Source organism: Schistocerca nitens, chromosome 2 (genome assembly GCF_023898315.1).
Source record: "Schistocerca nitens isolate TAMUIC-IGC-003100 chromosome 2, iqSchNite1.1, whole genome shotgun sequence".
NCBI lineage: Eukaryota > Metazoa > Arthropoda > Insecta > Orthoptera > Acrididae > Schistocerca > Schistocerca nitens.
The window spans coordinates 1,128,214,234-1,128,240,926 of record NC_064615.1 but is presented as its reverse complement, the minus strand read 5'-3'; positions in this window follow the sequence as shown (position 1 = coordinate 1,128,240,926).

Genomic DNA, 26,693 nt, shown 5'->3' with positions numbered 1-26,693 from the left:
CGGAACCCCAAAGAAAATCCTATCGTTTCCGTAGAAACGTATCTCGATTTAGAAGGACAATGCAGGGAATCCAGAGTATTTCATATGGACGCAAATTGTGTGTTAATTCGTCAATGTGAGGGAGCAAGGGATGCAGTAAAGGAGGAATAATGCATCGGAAAAGAGATACTCAACTCCCAAAAGAAAATCCTATCGTTTCCGTAGAAACGTATCTCGATTTAGAAAGATAATGCAGGGAACCCAGAGTATTTCATATGGACGCAATTTGTGTGTTAATTCGGCAATGTGAGGGAGCGAGGGATGCAGTAAAGGAGGAATAATGCATCGGAAAAGAGATACTCGGAACCCCAAAGAAAATCCTATCGTTTCCGTAGAAACGTATCTCGATTTAGAAGGACAATGCAGGGAATCCAGAGTATTTCATATGGACGCAAATTGTGTGTTAATTCGTCAATGTGAGTTAGCGAGGGATGCAGTAAAGGAGGAATAATGCATCCGAAAAGAGATACTCGGAACCCCAAAGACAATCCTGTCGTTTCCGTAGTATCGTATCTCGATTTGGAAGGACAATGCAGGGAATCCTGAGTATTTCATATGGACGCAAATTGTGTGTTAATTCGTCAATGTGAGGGAGCGAGGGATGCAGTAAAGGAGGAATAATGCATCGGAAAAGAGATACTCGGAACCCCAAAGAAAATCCTATCGTTTCCGTAGAAACGTATCTCGATTTAGAAGGACAATGCAGGGAATCCAGAGTATTTCATATGGACGCAAATTGTGTGTTAATTCGTCAATGTGAGGGAGCGAGGGATGCAGTAAAGGAGGAATAATGCATCGGAAAAGAGATACTCGGAACCCCAAAGAAAATCCTATCGTTTCCGTAGGAGCGTATCTCAATGTAGAAGGACAATGCAGGGAATCCAGAGTATTTCATATGGACGCAAATTGTGTGTTAATTCGTCAATGTGAGGGAGCGAGGGATGCAGTAAAGGAGGAATAATGCATCGGAAAAGAGTTACTCGGAACCCCAAAGAAAATCCTATCGTTTCCATAGAAACGTATCTCGATTTAGAAGGACAATGCAGGGAATCCAGAGTATTTCATATGGACGCAAATTGTGTGTTAATTCGTCAATGTGAGGGAGCGAGGGATGCAGTAAAGGAGGAATAATGCATCGGAAAAGAGATACTCGGAACCCCAAAGAAAATCCTATCGTTTCCGTAGAAACGTATCTCGATTTAGAAGGAAAATGCAGGGAATCCAGAGTATTTCATATGGACGCAAATTGTGTGTTAATTCGTCATTGTGAGGAAGCGAGGGATGCAGTAAAGGAGGAATAATGCATCGGAAAAGAGATACTCGGAACCCCAAAGAAAATCCTATCGTTTCCGTAGAAACGTATCTCGATTTAGAAGGACAATGCAGGGAATCCAGAGTATTTCATATGGACGCAAATTGTGTGTTAATTCGTCAATGTGAGGAAGGGAGGGATGCAGTAAAGGAGGAATAATGCATCGGAAAAGAGATACTCGGAACCCCAAAGAAAATCCTATCGTTTCCGTAGATACGTATCTCGATTTAGAAGGACAATGCAGGGAATCCAGAGTATTTCATATGGACGCAAATTGTGTGTTAATACGTCAATGTGAGGGAGCGAGGGATGCAGTAAAGGAGGAATAATGCATCGGAAAAGAGATACTCGGAACCCCAAAGAAAATCCTATCGTTTCCGTAGAAACGTATCTCGATTTAGAAGGACAATGCAGGGAATCCAGAGTATTTCATATGGACGCAAATTGTGTGTTAATTCGTCAATGTGAGGGAGCGATGGATGCAGTAAAGGAGGAATAATGCATCGGAAAAGAGATACTCGGAACCCCAAAGAAAATACTATCGTTTTCGTAGAAACGTATCTTGATTTAGAAGGACAATGCAGGGAATCCATAGTATTTCATATGGGCGCAAATTGTGTGTTAATTGGTCAATGTGAGGGAGCGAGGGATGCAGTAAAGGAGGAATAATGCATCGGAAAAGAGATACTCGGAACCCCAAAGAAAATCCTATCGTTTCCGTAGAAACGTATCTCGATTTAGAAGGACAATGCAGGGAATCCAGAGTATTTCATATGGACGCAAATTGTGTGTTAATTCGTCAATGTGAGGGAGCGATGGATGCAGTAAAGGAGGAATAATGCATCGGAAAAGAGATACTCGGAACCCCAAAGAAAATCCTATCGTTTTCGCAGAAACGTATCTCGATTTAGAAGGACAATGCAGGGAATCCAGAGTATTTCATATGGACGCAAATTGTGTGTTAATACGTCAATGTGAGGGAGCGAGGGATGCAGTAAAGGAGGAATAATGCATCGGAAAAGAGATACTCGGAACCCCAAAGAAAATCCTATCGTTTCCGTAGAAACGTATCTCGATTTAGAAGGACAATGCAGGGAATCCAGAGTATTTCATATGGACGCAAATTGTGTGTTAATTCGTCAATGTGAGGGAGCGATGGATGCAGTAAAGGAGGAATAATGCATCGGAAAAGAGATACTCGGAACCCCAAAGAAAATCCTATCGTTTTCGTAGAAAAGTATCTTGATTTAGAAGGACAATGCAGGGAATCCATAGTATTTCATATGGGCGCAAATTGTGTGTTAATTGGTCAATGTGAGGGGGCGAGGGATGCAGTAAAGGAGGAATAATGCATCGGAAAAGAGATACTCGGAACCCCAAAGAAAATCCTATCGTTTCCGTAGAAACGTATCTCGATTTAGAAGGAAAATGCAGGGAATCCAGAGTATTTCATATGGACGCAAATTGTGTGTTAATTCGTCAATGTGAGGGAGCGAGGGATGCAGTAAAGGAGGAATAATGCATCGGAAAAGAGATACTCGACTCCGAAAAGAAAATCCTATCGCTTCCGTAGAAACGTATCTCGATTTAGAAGGACAATGCAGGGAATCCAGAGTATTTCATATGGACGCAAATTGTGTGTTAATTCGTCAATGTGAGGGAGCGAGGGATGCAGTAAAGGAGGAATAATGCATCGGAAAAGAGATACTCGGAACCCCAAAGAAAATCCTATCGTTTCCGTAGAAACGTATCTCGTTTTAGAAAGATAATGCAGGGAACCCAGAGTATTTCATATGGACGCAAATTGTGTGTTAATTCGTCAATGTGAGGGAGCGAGGGATGCAGTAAAGGAGGAATAATGCATCGGAAAAGAGATACTCGGAACCCCAAAGAAAATCCTATCGTTTCCGTAGAAACGTATCTCGATTTAGAAGGAAAATGCAGGAAATCCAGAGTATTTCATATGGACGCAAATTGTGTGTTAATTCGTCATTGTGAGGGAGCGAGGGATGCAGTAAAGGAGGAATAATGCATCAGAAAAGAGATACTCGGAACCCCAAAGAAAATCCTATCGTTTCCGTAGAAACGTATCTCGATTTAGAAGGACAATGCAGGGAATCCAGAGTATTTCATATGGACGCAAATTGTGTGTTAATTCGTCAATGTGAGGAAGCGAGGGATGCAGTAAAGGAGGAATAATGCATCGGAAAAGAGATACTCGGAACCCCAAAGAAAATCCTATCGTTTCCGTAGAAACGTATCTCGATTTAGAAGGACAATGCAGGGAATCCAGAGTATTTCATATGGACGCAAATTGTGTGTTAATTCGTCAATGTGAGGGAGCGAGGGATGCAGTAAAGGAGGAATAATGCATCGGAAAAGAGATACTCGACTCCCAAAAGAAAATCCTATCGTTTCCCTAGAAACGTATCTCGATTTAGAAAGATAATGCAGGGAACCCAGAGTATTTCAAATGGACGCAATTTGTGTGTTAATTCGGCAATGTGAGGGAGCGAGGGATGCAGTAAAGGAGGAATAATGCATCGGAAAAGAGATACTCGGAACCCCAAAGAAAATCCTGTCGTTTCCGTAGAAACGAATCCCGATTTAGAAGGACAATGCAGGGAATCCAGAGTATTTCATATCGACGCAAATTGTGTGTTAATTCGTCAATGTGAGGGAGCGAGGGATGTAGTAAAGGAGGAATAATGCATCGTTAAAAGAGATACTCGGAACCCCAAAGAAAATCCTATCGTTTCCGTAGAAACGTATCTCGATTTAGAAGGACAATGCAGGGAATCCAGAGTATTTCATATGGACGCAAATTGTGTGTTAATTCGTCAATGTGAGGGAGCGAGGGATGCAGTAAAGGAGGAATAATGCATCGGAAAAGAGATACTCGGAACCCCAAAGAAAATCCTATCGTTTCCGTAGTATCGTATCTCGATTTAGAAGGACAATGCAGGGAATCCTGAGTATTTCATATGGACGCAAATTGTGTGTTAATTCGTCAATGTGAGGGAGCGAGGGATGCAGTAAAGGAGGAATAATGCATCGGAAAGGGATACTCGGAACCCCAAAGATAATCCTATCGTTTCCGTAGAAACGTATCTCGTTTTAGAAAGATAATGCAGGGAACCCAGAGTATTTCATATGGACGCAAATTGTGTGCTAATTCGGCAATGTGAGGGAGCGAGGGATGCAGTAAAGGAGGAATAATGCATCGGAAAAGAGATACTCGGAACCCCAAAGAAAATCCTATCGTTTCCGTAGAAACGTATCTCGATTTAGAAGGACAATGCAAGGAATCCAGAGAATTTCATATGGACGCAAATTGTGTGTTAATTCGTCAATGTGAGGGAGCGAGGGATGCAGTAAAGGAGGAATAATGCATCGGAAAGGAGATACTCGGAACCCCAAAGAAAATCCTATCGTTTCCGTAGAAACGTATCTCGATTTAGAAGGACACTGCAGGGAATCCAGAGTATTTCATATGGACGCAAATTGTGTGTTAATTCGTCAATGTGAGGGAGCGAGGGATGCAGTAAAGGAGGAATAATGCATCAGAAAAGAGATACTCGGAACCCCAAAGAAAATCCTATCGTTTCCGTAGAAACGTATCTCGATTTAGAAGGACAATGCAGGGAATCCAGAGTATTTCATATGGACGCAAATTGTGTGTTAATTCGTCAATGTTAGGAAGCGAGGGATGCAGTAAAGGAGGAATAATGCATCGGAAAAGAGATACTCGGAAAACCAAAGAAAATCCTATCGTTTCCGTAGAAACGTATCTCGATTTAGAAGGACAATGCAGGGAATCCAGAGTATTTCATATGGACGCAAATTGTGTGTTAATTCGTCAATGTGAGGGAGCGAGTGATGCAGTAAAGGAGGAATAATGCATCGGAAAAGAGATACTCAACTCCCAAAAGAAAATCCTATCGTTTCCGTAGAAACGTATCTCGATTTAGAAAGATAATGCAGGGAACCCAGAGTATTTCATATGGACGCAATTTGTGTGTTAATTCGGCAATGTGAGGGAGCGTGGGATGCAGTAAAGGAGGAATAATGCATCGGAAAAGAGATACTCGGAACCCCAAAATAAAATCCTGTCGTTTCCGTAGTATCGTATCTCGATTTAGAAGGACAATGCAGGGAATCCTGAGTATTTCATATGGACGCAAATTGTGTGTTAATTCGTCAATGTGAGGGAGCGAGGGATGCAGTAAAGGAGGAATAATGCATCGGAAAAGAGATACTCGGAACCCCAAAGAAAATCTTATCGTTTCCGTAGAAACGTATCTCGATTTACAAGGACAATGCAGGGAATCCAGAGCATATCATATGGACGCAAATTGTGTGTTAATTCGTCAATGTCAGGGAGCATGGGATGCAGTAAAGGAGGAATAATGCATCGGAAAAGAGATACTCGGAACCCCAAAGAAAATCCTATCGTTTCCGTAGGAACGTATCTCGATGTAGAAGGACAATGCAGGGAATCCAGAGTATTTCATATGGACGCAAATTGTGTGTTAATTCGTCAATGTGAGGGAGCGAGAGATGCAGTAAAGGAGGAATAATGCATCGGAAAAGAGATACTCGGAACCCCAAAGAAAATCCTATCGTTTCCGTAGAAACGTTTCTCGATTTAGAAGGACAATGCAGGGAATCCAGAGTATTTCATATGGACGCAAATTGTGTGTTAATTCGTCAATGTGAGGGAGTGAGGGATGCAGTAAAGGAGGTATAATGCATCAGAAAAGAGATACTCGGAAACCCAAAGAAAATCCTATCGTTTCCGTAGAAACGTACCTCGATTTAGATGGACAATGCAGGGAATCCAGAGTATTTCATATGGACGCAAATTGTGTGTTAATTCGTCAATGTGAGGAAGCGAGGGATGCAGTAAAGGAGGAATAATGCATCGGAAAAGAGATACTCGGAACCCCAAAGAAAATCCTATCGTTTCCGTAGAAACGTATCTCGATTTAGAAGGACAATGCAGGGAATCCAGAGTACTTCATATGGACGCAAATTGTGTGTTAATTCGTCAATGTGAGGAAGGGAGGGATGCAGTAAAGGAGGAATAATGAATCGGAAAAGAGATACTCGGAACCCCAAAGAAAATCCTATCGTTTCCGTAGAAACGTATATCGATTTAGAAGGACAATGCAGGGAATCCAGAGTATTTCATATGGACGCAAATTGTGTGTTAATTCGTCAATGTCAGGGAGCGAGGGATGCAGTAAAGGAGGAATAATGCATCGGAAAAGAGATATTCGGAACCCCAAAGAAAATCCTATCGTTTCCGTAGAAACGTATCTCGATTTAGAAGGACAATGCAGGGAATCCAGAGTATTTCATATGGACGCAAATTGTGTGTTAATTCGTCAATGTGAGGGAGCGAGGGATGCAGTAAAGGAGGAATAATGCATCGGAAAAGAGATACTCGGAACCCCAAAGAAAATCCTATCGTTTCCGTAGAAACGTATCTCGTTTTAGAAAGATAATGCAGGGAACCCAGAGTATTTCATCTGGACGCAAAATGTGTGTTAATTCGGCAATGTGAGGGAGCGAGGGATACAGTAAAGGAGGAATAATGCATCGGAAAAGAGATACTCGGAACCCCAAAGAAAATCCTATCGTTTCCGTAGAAACGTATCTCGATTTAGAAGGACAATGCAAGGAATCCAGAGAATTTCATATGGACGCAAATTGTGTGTTAATTCGTCAATGTGAGGGAGCGAGGGATGCAGTAAAGGAGGAATAATGCATCGGAAAAGAGATACTCGACTCCGAAAAGAAAATCCTATCGCTTCCGTAGAAACGTATCTCGATTTAGAAGGAAAATGCAGGAAATCCAGAGTATTTCATATGGACGCAAATTGTGTGTTAATTCGTCATTGTGAGGGAGCGAGGGATGCAGTAAAGGAGGAATAATGCATTAGAAAAGAGATACTCGGAACCCCAAAGAAAATCCTATCGTTTCCGTAGAAACGTATCTCGATTTAGAAGGACAATGCAGGGAATCCAGAGTATTTCATATGGACGCAAATTTTGTGTTAATTCGTCAATGTGAGGAAGCGAGGGATGCAGTAAAGGAGGAATAATGCATCGGAAAAGAGATACTCGGAACCCCAAAGAAAATCCTATCGTTTCCGTAGAAACGTATCTCGATTTAGAAGGACAATGCAGGGAATCCAGAGTATTTCATATGGACGCAAATTGTGTGTTAATTCGTCAATGTGAGGGAGAGAGGGATGCAGTAAAGGAGGAATAATGCATCGGAAAAGAGATACTCGACTCCCAAAAGAAAATCCTATCGTTTCCCTAGAAACGTATCTCGATTTAGAAAGATAATGCAGGGAACCCAGAGTATTTCATATGGACGCAATTTGTGTGTTAATTCGGCAATGTGAGGGAGCGAGGGATGCAGTAAAGGAGGAATAATGCATCGGAAAAGAGATACTCGGAACCCCAAAGATAATCCTATCGTTTCCGTAGAAACGTATCTCGTTTTAGAAAGATAATGCAGGGAACCCAGAGTATTTCATATGGACGCAAATTGTGTGCTAATTCGGCAATGTGAGGGAGCGAGGGATGCAGTAAAGGAGGAATAATGCATCGGAAAAGAGATACTCGGAACCCCAAAGAAAATCCTATCGTTTCCGTAGAAACGTATCTCGATTTAGAAGGACAATGCAAGGAATCCAGAGAATTTCATATGGACGCAAATTGTGTGTTAATTCGTCAATGTGAGGGAGCGAGGGATGCAGTAAAGGAGGAATAATGCATCGGAAAGGAGATACTCGGAACCCCAAAGAAAATCCTATCGTTTCCGTAGAAACGTATCTCGATTTAGAAGGACACTGCAGGGAATCCAGAGTATTTCATATGGATGCAAATTGTGTGTTAATTCGTCAATGTCAGGGAGCGAGGGATGCAGTAAAGGAGGAATAATGCATCGGAAAAGAGATACTCGGAACCCCAAAGAAAATCCTATCGTTTCCGTAGGAACGTATCTCGATGTAGAAGGACTATGCAGGGAATCCAGAGTATTTCATATGGACGCAAATTGTTTGTTAATTCGTCAATGTGAGGGAGCGAGAGATGCAGTAAAGGAGGAATAATGCATGGGAAAAGAGATACTCGGAACCCCAAAGAAAATCCTATCGTTTCCGTAGAAACGTTTCTCGATTTAGAAGGACAATGCAGGGAATCCAGAGTATTTCATATGGACGCAAATTGTGTGTTAATTCGTCAATGTGAGGGAGCGAGGGATGCAGTAAAGGAGGAATAATGCATCAGAAAAGAGATACTCGGAAACCCAAAGAAAATCCTCTCGTTTCCGTAAAAACGTACCTCGATTTAGAAGGACAATGCAGGGAATCCAGAGTATTTCATATGGACGCAAATTGTGTGTTAATTCGTCAATGTGAGGAAGCGAGGGATGCAGTAAAGGAGGAATAATGCATCGGAAAAGAGATACTCGGAACCCCAAAGAAAATCCTATCGTTTCCGTAGAAACGTATCTCGATTTAGAAGGACAATGCAGGGAATCAAGAGTACTTCATATGGACGCAAATTGTGTGTTAATTCGTCAATGTGAGGAAGGGAGGGATGCAGTAAAGGAGGAATAATGAATCGGAAAAGAGATACTCGGAACCCCAAAGAAAATCCTATCGTTTCCGTAGAAACGTATATCGATTTAGAAGGACAATGCAGGGAATCCAGAGTATTTCATATGGACGCAAATTGTGTGTTAATTCGTCAATGTGAGGGAGCGAGGGATGCAGTAAAGGAGGAATAATGCATCGGAAAAGAGATACTCGGAACCCCAAAGAAAATCCTATCGTTTCCGTAGAAACGTATCTCGATTTAGAAGGACAATGCAGGGAATCCAGAGTATTTCATATGGACGCAAATTGTGTGTTAATTCGTCAATGTGAGGGAGCGATGGATGCAGTAAAGGAGGAATAAGGCATCGGAAAGGAGATACTCGGAACCCCAAAGAAAATCCTATCGTTTTCGTAGAAACGTATCTTGATTTAGAAGGACAATGCAGGGAATCCAGAGTATTTCATATGGGCGCAAATTGTGTGTTAATTGGTCAATGTGAGGGAGCGAGGGATGCAGTAAAGGAGGAATAATGCATCGGAAAAGAGATACTCGCAACCCCAAAGAAAATCCTATCGTTTCCGTAGAAACGTATCTCGATTTAGAAGGACAATGCAGGGAATCCAGAGTATTTCATATGGACGCAAATTGTGTGTTAATTCGTCAATGTGAGGGAGCGAGGGATGCAGTAAAGGGGGAATAATGCATCGGAAAAGAGATACTCGACACCGAAAAGAAAATCCTATCGCTTCCGTAGAAACGTATCTCGATTTAGAAGGACAATGCAGGGAATCCAGAGTATTTCATATGGCCGCAAATTGTGTGTTAATTCGTCAATGTGAGGGAGCGAGGGATGCAGTAAAGGAGGAATAATGCATCGGAAAAGAGATACTCGGAACCCCAAAGAAAATCCTATCGTTTCCGTAGAAACGTATCACGTTTTAGAAAGATAATGCAGGGAACCCAGAGTATTTCATCTGGACGCAAAATGTGTGTTAATTCGGCAATGTGAGGGAGCGAGGGATGCAGTAAAGGAGGAATAATGCATCGGAAAAGAGATACTCGGAACCCCAAAGAAAATCCTGTCGTTTCCGTAGAAACGTATCTCGATTTAGAAGGACAATGCAGGGAATCCAGAGTATTTCATATGGACGCAAATTGTGTGTTAATTCGTCAATGTGAGGGAGCGAGGGATGCAGTAAAGGAGGAATAATGCATCGGAAAAGAGATACTCGACTCCGAAAAGAAAATCCTATCGCTTCCGTAGAAACGTATCTCGATTTAGAAGGAGAATGCAGGGAATCCAGAGTATTTCATATGGACGCAAATTGTGTGTTAATTCGTCAATGTGAGGGAGCGAGGGATGCAGTAAAGGAGGAATAATGCATCGGAAAAGAGATACTCGACTCCGAAAAGAAAATCCTATCGCTTCCGTAGAAACGTATCTCGATTTAGAAGGACAATGCAGGGAATCCAGAGTATTTCATATGGACGCAAATTGTGTGTTAATTCGTCAATGTGAGGGAGCGAGGGATGCAGTAAAGGAGGAATAATGCATCGGAAAAGAGATACTCGGAACCCCAAAGAAAATCCTATCGTTTTCGTAGAAACGTATCTTGATTTAGAAGGACAATGCAGGGAATCCATAGTATTTCATATGGGCGCAAATTGTGTGTTAATTGGTCAATGTGAGGGAGCGAGGGATGCAGTAAAGGAGGAATAATGCATCGGAAAAGAGATACTCGGAACCCCAAAGAAAATCCTATCGTTTCCGTAGAATCGTATCTCGATTTAGAAGGACAATGCAGGGAATCCAGAGTATTTCATATGGACGCAAATTGTGTGTTAATTCGTCAATGTGAGGGAGCGAGGGATGCAGTAAAGGAGGAATAATGCATCGGAAAAGAGATGCTCGAATCCGAAAAGAAAATCCTATCGCTTCCGTAGAAACGTATCTCGATTTAGAAGGACAATGCAGGGAATCCAGAGTATTTCATATGGAAGCAAATTGTGTGTTAATTCGTCAATGTGAGGGAGCGAGGGATGCAGTAAAGGAGGAATAATGCATCGGAAAAGAGATACTCGGAACCCCAAAGAAAATCCTATCGTTTCCGTAGAAACGTATCTCGTTTTAGAAAGATAATGCAGGGAACCCAGAGTATTTCATCTGGACGCAAAATGTGTGTTAATTCGGCAATGTGAGGGAGCGAGGGATGCAGTAAAGGAGGAATAATGCATCGGAAAAGAGATACTCGGAACCCCAAAGAAAATCCTATCGTTTCCGTAGAAACGTATCTCGATTTAGAAGGACAATGCAGGGAATCCAGAGTATTTCATATGGACGCAAATTGTGTGTTAATTCGTCAATGTAAGGGAGCGAGGGATGCAGTAAAGGAGGAATAATGCATCGGAAAAGAGATACTCGACTCCGAAAAGAAAATCCTATCGCTTCCGTAGAAACGTATCTCGATTTAGAAGGAAAATGCAGGGAATCCAGAGTATTTCATATGGATGCAAATTGTGTGTTAATTCGTCAATGTGAGGGAGCGAGGGATGCAGTAAAGGAGGAATAATGCATCGGAAAAGAGATACTCGGAACCCCAAAGAAAATCCTATCGTTTCCGTAGAAACGTATCTCGTTTTAGAAAGATAATGCAGGGAACCCAGAGTATTTCATCTGGATGCAAAATGTGTGTTAATTCGGCAATGTGAGGGAGCGAGGGATGCAGTAAAGGAGGAATAATGCATCGGAAAAGAGATACTCGGAATCCCAAAGAAAATCCTATCGTTTCCGTAGAAACGTATCTCGATTTACAAGGACAATGCAGGGAATCCAGAGCATATCATATGGACGCAAATTGTATGTTAATTCGTCAATGTCAGGGAGCGAGGGATGCAGTAAAGGAGGAATAATGCATCGGAAAAGAGATACTCGGAACCCCAAAGAAAATCCTATCGTTTCCGTAGGAACGTATCTCGATGTAGAAGGACAATGCAGGGAATCCAGAGTATTTCCTATGGACGCAAATTGTGTGTTAATTCGTCAATGTGAGGGAGCGAGGGATGCAGTAAAGGAGGAATAATGCATCGGAAAAGAGATACTCGGAACCCCAAAGAAAATCCTATCGTTTCCGTAGAAACGTATCTCGATTTAGAAGGACAATGCAGGGAATCCAGAGTATTTCATATGGACGCAAATTGTGTGTTAATTCGTCAATGTGAGGGAGCGAGGGATGCAGTAAAGGAGGAATAATGCATCAGAAAAGAGATACTCGGAACCCCAAAGAAAATCCTATCGTTTCCGTAGAAACGTACCTCGATTTAGAAGGACAATGCAGGGAATCCAGAGTATTTCATATGGACGCAAATTGTGTGTTAATTCGTCAATGTGAGGAAGCGAGGGATGCAGTAAAGGAGGAATAATGCATCGGAAAAGAGATACTCGGAACCCCAAAGAAAATCCTATCGTTTCCGTAGAAACGTATCTCGATTTAGAAGGACAATGCAGGGAATCCAGAGTACTTCATATGGACGCAAATTGTGTGTTAATTCGTCAATGTGAGGAAGGGAGGGATGCAGTAAAGGAGGAATAATGAATCGGAAAAGAGATACTCGGAACCCCAAAGAAAATCCTATCGTTTCCGTAGAAACGTATATCGATTTAGGACAATGCAGGGAATCCAGAGTATTTCATATGGACGCAAATTGTGTGTTAATTCGTCAATGTGAGGGAGCGAGGGATGCAGTAAAGGAGGAATAATGCATCGGAAAAGAGATACTCGGAACCCCAAAGAAAATCCTATCGTTTCCGTAGAAACGTATCTCGATTTAGAAGGACAATGCAGGGAATCCAGAGTATTTCATATGGACGCAAATTGTGTGTTAATTCGTCAATGTGAGGGAGCGAGGGATGCAGTAAAGGAGGAATAATGCATCAGAAAAGAGATACTCGGAACCCCAAAGAAAATCCTATCGTTTCCGTAGAAACGTACCTCGATTTAGAAGGACAATGCAGGGAATCCAGAGTATTTCATATGGACGCAAATTGTGTGTTAATTCGTCAATGTGAGGAAGCGAGGGATGCAGTAAAGGAGCAATAATGCATCGGAAAAGAGATACTCGGAACCCCAAAGAAAATCCTATCGTTTCCGTAGAAACGTATCTCGATTTAGAAGGACAATGCAGGGAATCCAGAGTACTTCATATGGACGCAAATTGTGTGTTAATTCGTCAATGTGAGGAAGGGAGGGATGCAGTAAAGGAGGAATAATGAATCGGAAAAGAGATACTCGGAACCCCAAAGAAAATCCTATCGTTTCCGTAGAAACGTATATCGATTTAGAAGGACAATGCAGGGAATCCAGAGTATTTCATATGGACGCAAATTGTGTGTTAATTCGTCAATGTGAGGGAGCGAGGGATGCAGTAAAGGAGGAATAATGCATCGGAAAAGAGATACTCGGAACCCCAAAGAAAATCCTATCGTTTCCGTAGAAACGTATCTCGATTTAGAAGGACAATGCAGGGAATCCAGAGTATTTCATATGGACGCAAATTGTGTGTTAATTCGTCAATGTGAGGGAGCGATGGATGCAGTAAAGGAGGATTAATGCATCGGAAAAGAGATACTCGGAACCCCAAAGAAAATCCTGTCGTTTTCGTAGAAACGTATCTTGATTTAGAAGGACAATGCAGGGAATCCATAGTATTTCATATGGGCGCAAATTGTGTGTTAATTGGTGAATGTGAGGGAGCGAGGGATGCAGTAAAGGAGGAATAATGCATCGGAAAAGAGATACTCGGAACCCCAAAGAAAATCCAATCGTTTCCGTAGAAACGTATCTCGATTTAGAAGGACAATGCAGGGAATCCAGAGTATTTCATATGGACGCAAATTGTGTGTTAATTCGTCAATGTGAGGGAGCGAGGGATGCAGTAAAGGAGGAATAATGCATCGGAAAAGAGATACTCGACTCCGAAAAGAAAATCCTATCGCTTCCGTAGAAACGTATCTTGATTTAGAAGGACAATGCGGGGAATCCAGAGTATTTCATATGGACGCAAATTGTGTGTTAATTCGTCAATGTGAGGGAGCGAGGGATGCAGTAAAGGAGGAATAATGCATCGGAAAAGAGATACTCGGAACCCCAAAGAAAGTCCTATCGTTTCCGTAGAAACGTATCTCGTTTTAGAAAGATAATGCAGGGAACCCAGAGTATTTCATCTGGACGCAAAATGTGTGTTAATTCGGCAATGTGAGGGAGCGAGGGATGCAGTAAAGGAGGAATAATGCATCGGAAAAGAGATACTCGGAACCCCAAAGAAAATCCTATCGTTTCCGTAGAAACGTATCTCGATTTAGAAGGACAATGCAAGGAATCCAGAGAATTTCATATGGACGCAAATTGTGTGTTAATTCGTCAATGTGAGTGAGCGAGGGATGCAGTAAAGGAGGAATAATGCATCGGAAAAGAGATACTCGGAACCCCAAAGAAAATCCTATCGTTTCCGTAGAAACGTACCTCGATTTAGAAGGACAATGCAGGGAATCCAGAGTATTTCATATGGACGCAAATTGTGTGTTAATTCGGCAATGTGAGGGAGCGAGGGATGCAGTAAAGGAGGAATAATGCGTCGTTAAAAGAGATACTCGGAACCCGAAAGAAAATCCTATCGTTTCCGTAGAAACGTATCTCGATTTAGAAGGACAATGCAGGGAATCCAGAGTATTTCATATGGACGCAAATTGTGTGTTAATTCGTCAATGTGAGTTAGCGAGGGATGCAGTAAAGGAGGAATAATGCATCGGAAAACAGACACTCGGAACCCCAAAGAAAATCCTATCGTTTCCGTAGTATCGTATCTCGATTTAGAAGGACAATGCAGGGAATCCTGAGTATTTCATATGGACGCAAATTGTGTGTTAATTCGTCAATGTGAGGGAGCGAGGGATGCAGTAAAGGAGGAATAATGCATCGGAAAAGAGATACTCGGAACCCCAAAGAAAATCCTATCGTTTCCGTAGAAACGTATCTCGATTTAGAAGGACAATGCAGGGAATCCAGAGTATATCATATGGACGCAAATTGTGTGTTAATTCGTCAATGTGCGGGAGCGAGGGATGCAGTAAAGGAGGAATAATGCATCGGAAAAGAGATACTCGGAACCCCAAAGAAAATCCTATCGTTTCCGTAGAAACGTATCTCGATTTACAAGGACAATGCAGGGAATCCAGAGTATTTCATATGGACGCAAATTGTGTGTTAATTCGTCAATGTCAGGGAGCGAGGGATGCAGTAAAGGAGGAATAATGCATCGGAAAAGAGATACTCGGAACCCCAAAGAAAATCCTATCGTTTCCGTAGGAACGTATCTCGATGTAGAAGGACAATGCAGGGAATCCAGAGTATTTCATATGGACGCAAATTGTGTGTTAATTCGTCAATGTGAGGGAGCGAGGGATGCAGTAAAGGAGGAATAATGCATAGGAAAAGAGATACTCGACTCCCAAAAGAAAATCCTATCATTTCCGGAGAAACGTATCTCGTTTTAGAAAGATAATGCAGGGAACCCAGAGTATTTCATATAGACGCTATTTGTGTGTTAATTCGGCAATGTGACGGAGCGAGGGATGCAGTAAAGGAGGACTAATGCATCGGAAAAGAGATACTCGGAACCCCAAAGAAAATTTTATCGTTTCTGGAGAAACGAATCCCGATTTAGAAGGACAATGCAGGGAATCCAGAGTATTTCATATGGACGCAAATTAAGTGTTAATTCGTCAATGTGAGAGAACGAGGGATGCAGTAAAGGAGGAATAATGCATCGGAAAACAGATACTCGGAACCCCAAAGAAAATCCTATCGTTTCCGCAGAAACGTATCTCGATTTAGAAGGACAATGCAGGGAATCCAGAGTATTTCATATGGACGCAAATTGTGTGTTAATTCGTCAATGTGAGGGAGCGAGGGATGCAGTAAAGGAGGAATAATGCATCGGAAAAGAGATACTCGGAACCCCAAAGAAAATCCTATCGTTTCCGTAGAAACGTATCTCGATTTAGAAGGAAAATGCAGGGAATCCAGAGTATTTCTTATGGACGCAAATTGTGTGTTAATTCATCAATGTGAGGGAGCGAGGGATGCAGTAAAGGAGGAATAATGCATCAGAAAAGAGATACTCGGAACCCCAAAGAAAATCCTATCGTTTCCGTAGAAACGTATCTCGATTTAGAAGGACAATGCAGGGAATCCAGAGTATTTCATATGGACGCAAATTGTGTGTTAATTCGTCAATGTGAGGAAGCGAGGGATGCAGTAAAGGAGGAATAATGCATCGGAAAAGAGATACTCGGAACCCCAAAGAAAATCCTATCGTTTTTGTAGAAACGTATCTCGATGTAGAAGGACAATGCAGGGAATCCAGAGTATTTCATATGGACGCAAATTGTGTGTTAATTCGTCAATGTGAGGGAGCGAGGGACGCAGTAAAGGAGGAATAATACATCGGAAAAGAGATACTCGGAAACCCCAAAGAAAATCCTATCGTTTCCGTAGAAACGTATCTCGATTTAGAAGGACAATGCAGGGAATCCAGAGTATTTCATATGGACGCAAATTGTGTGTTAATTCGTCAATGTGAGGGAGCGATGGATGTAGTAAAGGAGGAATAATGCATCGGAAAAGAGATACTCGGAACCCCAAAGAAAATCCTATCGTTTTCGTAGAAACGTATCTTGATTTAGAAGGACAATGCAGGGAATCCATAGTATTTCATATGGGCGCAAATTGTGTGTTAATTGGTCAATGTGAGGGAGCGAGGGATGCAGTATAGGAGGAATAATGCATCGGAAAAGAGATACTCGGAACCCCAAAGAAAATCCTATCGTTTCCGTAGAAACGTATCTCGATTTAGAAGGACAATGCAGGGAATACAGAGTATTTCATATGGACGCAAATTGTGTGTTAATTCGTCAATGTGAGGGAGCGAGGGATGCAGTAAAGGAGGAATAATGCATCGGAAAAGAGATACTCGACTCCGAAAAGAAAATCCCATCGCTTCCGTAGAAACGTATCTCGATTTAGAAGGACAATGCAGGGAATCCAGAGTATTTCATATGGACGCAAATTGTGTGTTAATTCGTCAATGTGAGGGAGCGAGGGATGCAGTAAAGGAGGAATAATGCATCGGAAAAGAGATACTCGGAACCCCAAAGAAAATACTATCGTTTCCGTAGAAACGTATCTCGTTTTTGAAAGATAATGCAGGGAACCCAGAGTATTTCATCTGGACGCAAAATGTGTGTTAATTCGGCAATGTGAGGGTGCGAGGGATGCAGTAAAGGAGGAATAATGCATCGGAAAAGAGATACTCGGAACCCCAAAGAAAATCCTATCGTTTCCGCAGAAACGTATCTCGATTTAGAAGGACAATGCAAGGAATCCAGAGAATTTCATATGGACGCAAATTGTGTGTTAATTCGTCAATGTGAGGGAGCGAGGGATGCAGTAAAGGAGGAATAATGCATCGGAAAAGAGATACTCGGAACCCCAAAGAAAATCCTATCGTTTCCGTAGAAACGTATCTCGATTTAGAAGGACAATGCAGGGAATCCAGAGTATTTCATATGGACGCAAATTGTGTGTTAATTCGTCATTGTGAGGGAGCGAGGGATGCAGTAAAGGAGGAATAATGCATCAGAAAAGAGATACTCGGAACCCCAAAGAAAATCCTATCGTTTTCGTAGAAACGTATCTCGATTTAGAAGGACAATGCAGGGAATCCAGAGTATTTCATATGGCCGCAAATTGTGTGTTAATTCGTCAATGTGAGGAAGCGAGGGATGCAGTAAAGGAGGAATAATGCATCGGAAAAGAGATACTCGGAACCCCAAAGAAAATCCTATCGTTTCCGTAGAAACGTATCTCGATTTAGAAGGACAATGCAGGAATCCAAGGTATTTCATATGGACGCAAATTGTGTGTTAATTCGTCAATGTGAGGGAGCGAGGGATGCAGTAAAGGAGGAATAATGCATCGGAAAAGAGATACTCGACTCCCAAAAGAAAATCCTATCGTTTCCGTAGAAACGTATCTCGATTTAGAAAGATAATGCAGGGAACCCAGAGTATTTCATATGGACGCAATTTGTGTGTTAATTCGGCAATGTGAGGGAGCGAGGGATGCAGTAAAGGAGGAATAATGCATCGGAAAAGAGATACCCGGAACCCCAAAGAAAATCCTGTCGTTTCCGTAGAAACGAATCCCCATTTAGAAGGACAATGCAGGGAATCCAGAGTATTTCATATGGACGCAAATTGTGTGTTAATTCGTCAATGTAAGGGAGCGAGGGATGCAGTAAAGGAGGAATAATGCATCGTTAAAAGAGATACTCGGAACCCCAAAGAAAATCCTATCGTTTCCGTAGAAACGTATCTCGATTTAGAAGGACAATGCAGGGAATCCAGAGTATTTCATATGGACGCAAATTGTGTGTTAATTCGTCAATGTGAGTTAGCGAGGGATGCAGTAAAGGAGGAATAATGCATCGGAAAAGAGACACTCGGAACCCCAAAGAAAATCCTATCGTTTCCGTAGAATCGTATCTCGATTTAGAAGGACAACACAGGGAATCCTGAGTATTTCATATGGACGCAAATTGTGTGTTAATTCGTCAATGTGAGGGAGCGAGGGATGCAGTAAAGGAGGAATAATGCATCGGAAAAGAGATACTCGGAACCCCAAAGAAAATCCTATCGTTTCTGTAGAAACGTATCTCGATTTAGAAGGACAATGCAGGGAATCCAGAGTATTTCATCTGGACGCAAATTGTGTGTTAATTCGTCAATGTGCGGGAGCGAGGGATGCAGTAAAGGAGGAATAATGCATCGGAAAAGAGATACTCGGAACCCCAAAGAAAATCCTATTGTTTCCGTAGAAACGTATCTCGATTTAGAAGGACAATGCAGGGAATCCAGAGTATTTCATATGGACGCAAATTGTGTGTTAATTCGTCAATGTGAGGGAGCGAGGGATGCAGTAAAGGAGGAATAATGCATCGGAAAAGAGATACTCGACTCCCAAAAGAAAATCCTATCGTTTCCGTAGAAACGTATCTCGTTTTAGAAAGATAATGCAGGGAACCCAGAGTATTTCATATGGACGCAATTTGTGTGTTAATTCGGCAATGTGAGGGAGCGAGGGATGCAGTAAAGGAGGAATAATGCATCGGAAAAGAGATACTCGGAACCCCAGAGAAAATCCTGTCGTTTCCGTAGAAACGAATCCCGATTTAGAAGGACAATGCAGGGAATCCAGAGTATTTCATATGGACGCAAATTGAGTGTTAATTCGTTATATGTGGGAGCGAGGGATGCAGTAATGGAGGAATAATGCATCGTTAAAAGAGATACTCGAAACCCCAAAGAAAAACCTATCGTTTCCGTAGAAACGTATCTTGATTTAGAAGGACAATGCAGGGAATCCAGAGTATTTCATATGGACGCAAATTGTGTGTTAATTCGTCAATGTGAGGGAGCGAGGGATGCAGTAAAGGAGGAATAATGCATCGGAAAAGTGATACTCGGAACCCCAAAGAAAATCCTATCGTTTCCGTAGAAAAGTATCTCGAATTAGAAGGACAATGCAGGGAATCCAGAGTATTTCATATGGAAGCAATTTGTGTGTTAATTCGGCAATGTGACGGAGCGAGGGATGCAGTAAAGGAGGAATAATGCATCGGAAAAGAGATACTCGGAACCCCAAAGAAAATCCTATCGTTTCTGTAGAAACGAATCCCGATTTAGAAGGACAATGCAGGGAATCCAGAGTACTTCATATGGACGCAAATTAAGTGTTAATTCGTCAATGCGAGAGAACGAAAGATGCAGTAAAGGAGGAATAATACATCGGAAAAGAGATACTCGGAACCCCAAAGAAAATCCTATCGTTTCCGTAGAAACGTATCTCGATTTAGAAGGACAATGCAGGGAATCCAGAGTATTTCATATGGACGCAAATTGTGTGTTAATTCGTCAATGTGAGGGAGCGAGGGATGCAGTAAAGGAGGAATAATGCATCGGAAAAGAGATACTCGGAACCCCATAGAAAATCCTATCGATTCCGTAGAAACATATCTCGATTTAGAAGGACAATGCAGGGAATCCAGAGTATTTCATATGGACGCAAATTGTGTGTTAATTCGTCAATGTGAGGGAGCGAGGGATGCAGTAAAGGAGGAATAATGCATCAGAAAAGAGATACTCGGAACCCCAAAGAATATCCTATCGTTTCCGTAGAAACGTATCTCGTTTTAGAAAGATAATGCAGGGAACCCAGAGTATTTCATATGGACGCAATTTGTGTGTTAATTCGGCAATGTGACGGAGCGAGGGATGCAGTAAAGGAGGAATAATGCATCGGAAAAGAGATACTCGGAACCCCAAAGAAAATCCTGTCGTTTCCGTAGAAACGTATCTCGATTTAGAAGGACAATGCAGGGAATCCAGAGTATTTCATATGGACGCAAATTGTGTGTTAATTCGTCAATGTGAGGGAGCGAGGGATGCAGTAAAGGAGGAATAATGCATCGGAAAAGAGATACTCGGAACCCCAAAGAAAATCCTATCGTTTCCGTAGAAACGTATCTCGATTTAGAAGGACAATGCAGGGAATCCAGAGTATTTCATATGGACGCAAATTGTGTGTTAATTCGTCAATGTGAGGGAGCGAGGGATGCAGTAAAGGAGGAATAATGCATCGGAAAAGAGATATTCGACTCCCAAAAGAAAATCCTATCGTTTCCGTAGAAACGTATCTCGATTTAGAAAGATTATGCAGGGAACCCAGAGTATTTCATATGGACGCAATTTGTGTGTTAATTCGGCAATGTGAGGGAGCGAGGGATGCAGTAAAGGAGCAATAATGCATCGGAAAAGAGATACTCGGAACCCCAAAGAAAATCCTGTCGTTTCCGTAGAAACGAATCCCGATTTAGAAGGACAATGCAGGGAATCCAGAGTATTTCATATGGACGCAATTCGTGTGTTAATTCGTCAATGTGATGGAGCGAGGGATGCAGTAAAGGAGGAATAATGCATCGGAAAAGAGATACTCGGAACCCCAAAGAAAATCCTGTCGTTTCCGTAGAAACGTATCTCGATTTAGAAGGACAATGCAGGGAATCCAGAGTATTTCATATGGACGCAAATTGTGTGTTAATTCGTCAATGTGAGGGAGCGAGGGATGCAGTAAAGGAGGAATAATGCATCGGAAAAGAGATACTCGGAACCCCAAAGAAAATCCTATCGTTTCCGTAGAAACGTATCTCGATTTAGAAGGACAATGCAGGGAATCCAGAGTATTTCATATGGACGCAAATTGTGTGTTAATTCGTCAAAGTGAGGGAGCGAGGGATGCAGTAAAGGAGGAATAATGCATCGGAAAAGAGATACTCGACTCCCAAAAGAAAATCCTATCGTTTCCGTAGAAACGTATCTCGATTTAGAAAGATAATGCAGGGAACCCAGAGTATTTCATATGGACGCAATTTGTGTGTTAATTCGGCAATGTGAGGGAGCGAGGGATGCAGTAAAGGAGGAATAATGAATCGGAAAAGAGATACTCGGAACCCCAAAGAAAATCCTGTCGTTTCCGTAGAAACGAATCCCGATTTAGAAGGACAATGCAGGGAATCCAGAGTATTTCATATGGACGCAATTTGTGTGTTAATTCGTCAATGTGATGGAGCGAGGGATGCAGTAAAGGAGGAATAATGCATCGGAAAAGAGATACTCGGATCCCCAAAGAAAATCCTATCGTTTCCGTAGAAACGTATCTCGATTTAGAAGGACAATGCAGGGAATCCAGAGTATTTCATATGGACGCAAATTGTGTGTTAATTCGTCAATGTGAGTTAGCGAGGGATGCAGTGAAGGAGGAATAACGCATCGGAAAAGAGATACGCGGAACCCCAAAGAAAATCCTATCGTTTCCGTAGAATCGTATCTCGATTTAGAAGGACAATGCAGGGAATCCAGAGTATTTCATATGGACGCAAATTATGTGTTAATTCGTCAATGTGAGGGAGCGAGGGATGCAGTAAAGGAGGAATAATGCATCAGAAAAGAGATACTCGGAACCCCAAAGAATATCCTATCGTTTCCGTAGAAACGTATCTCGTTTTAGAAAGATAATGCAGGGAACCCAGAGTATTTCATATGGACGCAATTTGTGTGTTAATTCGGCAATGTGACGGAGCGAGGGATGCAGTAAAGGAGGAATAATGCATCGGAAAAGAGATACTCGGAACCCCAAAGAAAATCCTGTCGTTTCCGTAGAAACGTATCTCGATTTAGAAGGACAATGCAGGGAATCCAGAGTATTTCATATGGACGCAAATTGTGTGTTAATTCGTCAATGTGAGGGAGCGAGGGATGCAGTAAAGGAGGAATAATGCATCGGAAAAGAGATACTCGGAACCCCAAAGAAAATCCTATCGTTTCCGTAGAAACGTATCTCGATTTAGAAGGACAATGCAGGGAATCCAGAGTATTTCATATGGACGCTAATTGTGTGTTAATTCGTCAATGTGAGGGAGCGAGGGATGCAGTAAAGGAGGAATAATGCATCGGAAAAGAGATACTCGACTCCCAAAAGAAAATCCTATCGTTTCCGTAGAACGTATCTCGATTTAGAAAGATAATGCAGGGAACCCAGAGTATTTCATATGGACGCAATTTGTGTGTTAATTCGGCAATGTGAGGGAGCGAGGGATGCAGTAAAGGAGGAATAATGAATCGGAAAAGAGATACTCGGAACCCCAAAGAAAATCCTGTCGTTTCCGTAGAAACGAATCCCGATTTAGAAGGACAATGCAGGGAATCCAGAGTATTTCATATGGACGCAATTTGTGTGTTAATTCGTCAATGTGATGGAGCGAGGGATGCAGTAAAGGAGGAATAATGCATCGGAAAAGAGATACTCGGAACCCCAAAGAAAATCCTGTCGTTTCCGTAGAAACGTATCTCGATTTAGAAGGACAATGCAGGGAATCCAGAGTATTTCATATGGACGCAAATTGTGTGTTAATTCGTCAATGTGAGGGAGCGAGGGATGCAGTAAAGGAGGAATAATGCATCGGAAAAGAGATACTCGGAACCCCAAAGAAAATCCTATCGTTTCCGTAGAAACGTATCTCGATTTAGAAGGACAATGCAGGGAATCCAGAGTATTTCATATGGACGCAAATTGTGTGTTAATTCGTCAATGTGAGGGAGCGAGGGATGCAGTAAAGGAGGAATAATGCATCGGAAAAGAGATACTCGACTCCCAAAAGAAAATCCTATCGTTTCCGTAGAAACGTATCTCGATTTAGAAAGATAATGCAGGGAACCCAGAGTATTTCATATGGACGCAATTTGTGTGTTAATTCGGCAATGTGAGGGAGCGAGGGATGCAGTAAAGGAGGAATAATGAATCGGAAAAGAGATACTCGGAACCCCAAAGAAAATCCTGTCGTTTCCGTAGAAACGAATCCCGATTTAGAAGGACAATGCAGGGAATCCAGAGTATTTCATATGGACGCAATTTGTGTGTTAATTCGTCAATGTGATGGAGCGAGGGATGCAGTAAAGGAGGAATAATGCATCGGAAAAGAGATACTCGGATCCCCAAAGAAAATCCTATCGTTTCCGTAGAAACGTATCTCGATTTAGAAGGACAATGCAGGGAATCCAGAGTATTTCATATGGACGCAAATTGTGTGTTAATTCGTCAATGTGAGTTAGCGAGGGATGCAGTAAAGGAGGAATAATGCATCGGAAAAGAGATACTCGGAACCCCAAAGAAAATCCTATCGTTTCCGTAGAATCCTATCTCGATTTAGAAGGACAATGCAGGGAATCCAGGGTATTTCATATGGACGCAAATTGTGTGTTAATTCGTCAATGTGAGGGAGCGAGGGATGCAGTAAAGGAGGAATAATGCATCGGAAAAGAGATACTCGGAACCCCAAAGAAAATCCTGTCGTTTCCGTAGAAACGTATCTCGATTTAGAAGGACAATGCAGGGAATCCAGAGTATTTCATATGGACGCAAATTGTGTGTTAATTCGTCAATGTGAGGGAGCGAGGGATGCAGTAAAGGAGGAATAATGCATCGGAAAAGAGATACTCGGAACCCCAAAGAAAATCCTATCGTTTCCGTAGAAACGTATCTCGATTTAGAAGGACAATGCAGGGAATCCAGAGTATTTCATATGGACGCAAATTGTGTGTTAATTCGTCAAAGTGAGGGAGCGAGGGATGCAGTAAAGGAGGAATAATGCATCGGAAAAGAGATACTCGACTCCCAAAAGAAAATCCTATCGTTTCCGTAGAAACGTATCTCGATTTAGAAAGATAATGCAGGGAACCCAGAGTATTTCATATGGACGCAATTTGTGTGTTAATTCGGCAATGTGAGGGAGCGAGGGATGCAGTAAAGGAGGAATAATGAATCGGAAAAGAGATACTCGGAACCCCAAAGAAAATCCTGTCGTTTCCGTAGAAACGAATCCCGATTTAGAAGGACAATGCAGGGAATCCAGAGTATTTCATATGGACGCAATTTGTGTGTTAATTCGTCAATGTGATGGAGCGAGGGATGCAGTAAAGGAGGAATAATGCATCGGAAAAGAGATACTCGGATCCCCAAAGAAAATCCTATCGTTTCCGTAGAAACGTATCTCGATTTAGAAGGACAATGCAGGGAATCCAGAGTATTTCATATGGACGCAAATTGTGTGTTAATTCGTCAATGTGAGTTAGCGAGGGATGCAGTGAAGGAGGAATAACGCATCGGAAAAGAGATACGCGGAACCCCAAAGAAAATCCTATCGTTTCCGTAGAATCGTATCTCGATTTAGAAGGACAATGCAGGGAATCCAGAGTATTTCATATGGACGCAAATTGTGTGTTAATTCGTCAATGTGAGGGAGCGAGGGATGCAGTAAAGGAGGAATAATGCATCAGAAAAGAGATACTCGGAACCCCAAAGAATATCCTATCGTTTCCGTAGAAACGTATCTCGTTTTAGAAAGATAATGCAGGGAACCCAGAGTATTTCATATGGACGCAATTTGTGTGTTAATTCGGCAATGTGACGGAGCGAGGGATGCAGTAAAGGAGGAATAATGCATCGGAAAAGAGATACTCGGAACCCCAAAGAAAATCCTGTCGTTTCCGTAGAAACGTATCTCGATTTAGAAGGACAATGCAGGGAATCCAGAGTATTTCATATGGACGCAAATTGTGTGTTAATTCGTCAATGTGAGGGAGCGAGGGATGCAGTAAAGGAGGAATAATGCATCGGAAAAGAGATACTCGGAACCCCAAAGAAAATCCTATCGTTTCCGTAGAAACGTATCTCGATTTAGAAGGACAATGCAGGGAATCCAGAGTATTTCATATGGACGCTAATTGTGTGTTAATTCGTCAATGTGAGGGAGCGAGGGATGCAGTAAAGGAGGAATAATGCATCGGAAAAGAGATACTCGACTCCCAAAAGAAAATCCTATCGTTTCCGTAGAACGTATCTCGATTTAGAAAGATAATGCAGGGAACCCAGAGTATTTCATATGGACGCAATTTGTGTGTTAATTCGGCAATGTGAGGGAGCGAGGGATGCAGTAAAGGAGGAATAATGAATCGGAAAAGAGATACTCGGAACCCCAAAGAAAATCCTGTCGTTTCCGTAGAAACGAATCCCGATTTAGAAGGACAATGCAGGGAATCCAGAGTATTTCATATGGACGCAATTTGTGTGTTAATTCGTCAATGTGATGGAGCGAGGGATGCAGTAAAGGAGGAATAATGCATCGGAAAAGAGATACTCGGAACCCCAAAGAAAATCCTGTCGTTTCCGTAGAAACGTATCTCGATTTAGAAGGACAATGCAGGGAATCCAGAGTATTTCATATGGACGCAAATTGTGTGTTAATTCGTCAATGTGAGGGAGCGAGGGATGCAGTAAAGGAGGAATAATGCATCGGAAAAGAGATACTCGGAACCCCAAAGAAAATCCTATCGTTTCCGTAGAAACGTATCTCGATTTAGAAGGACAATGCAGGGAATCCAGAGTATTTCATATGGACGCAAATTGTGTGTTAATTCGTCAATGTGAGGGAGCGAGGGATGCAGTAAAGGAGGAATAATGCATCGGAAAAGAGATACTCGACTCCCAAAAGAAAATCCTATCGTTTCCGTAGAAACGTATCTCGATTTAGAAAGATAATGCAGGGAACCCAGAGTATTTCATATGGACGCAATTTGTGTGTTAATTCGGCAATGTGAGGGAGCGAGGGATGCAGTAAAGGAGGAATAATGAATCGGAAAAGAGATACTCGGAACCCCAAAGAAAATCCTGTCGTTTCCGTAGAAACGAATCCCGATTTAGAAGGACAATGCAGGGAATCCAGAGTATTTCATATGGACGCAATTTGTGTGTTAATTCGTCAATGTGATGGAGCGAGGGATGCAGTAAAGGAGGAATAATGCATCGGAAAAGAGATACTCGGATCCCCAAAGAAAATCCTATCGTTTCCGTAGAAACGTATCTCGATTTAGAAGGACAATGCAGGGAATCCAGAGTATTTCATATGGACGCAAATTGTGTGTTAATTCGTCAATGTGAGTTAGCGAGGGATGCAGTAAAGGAGGAATAATGCATCGGAAAAGAGATACTCGGAA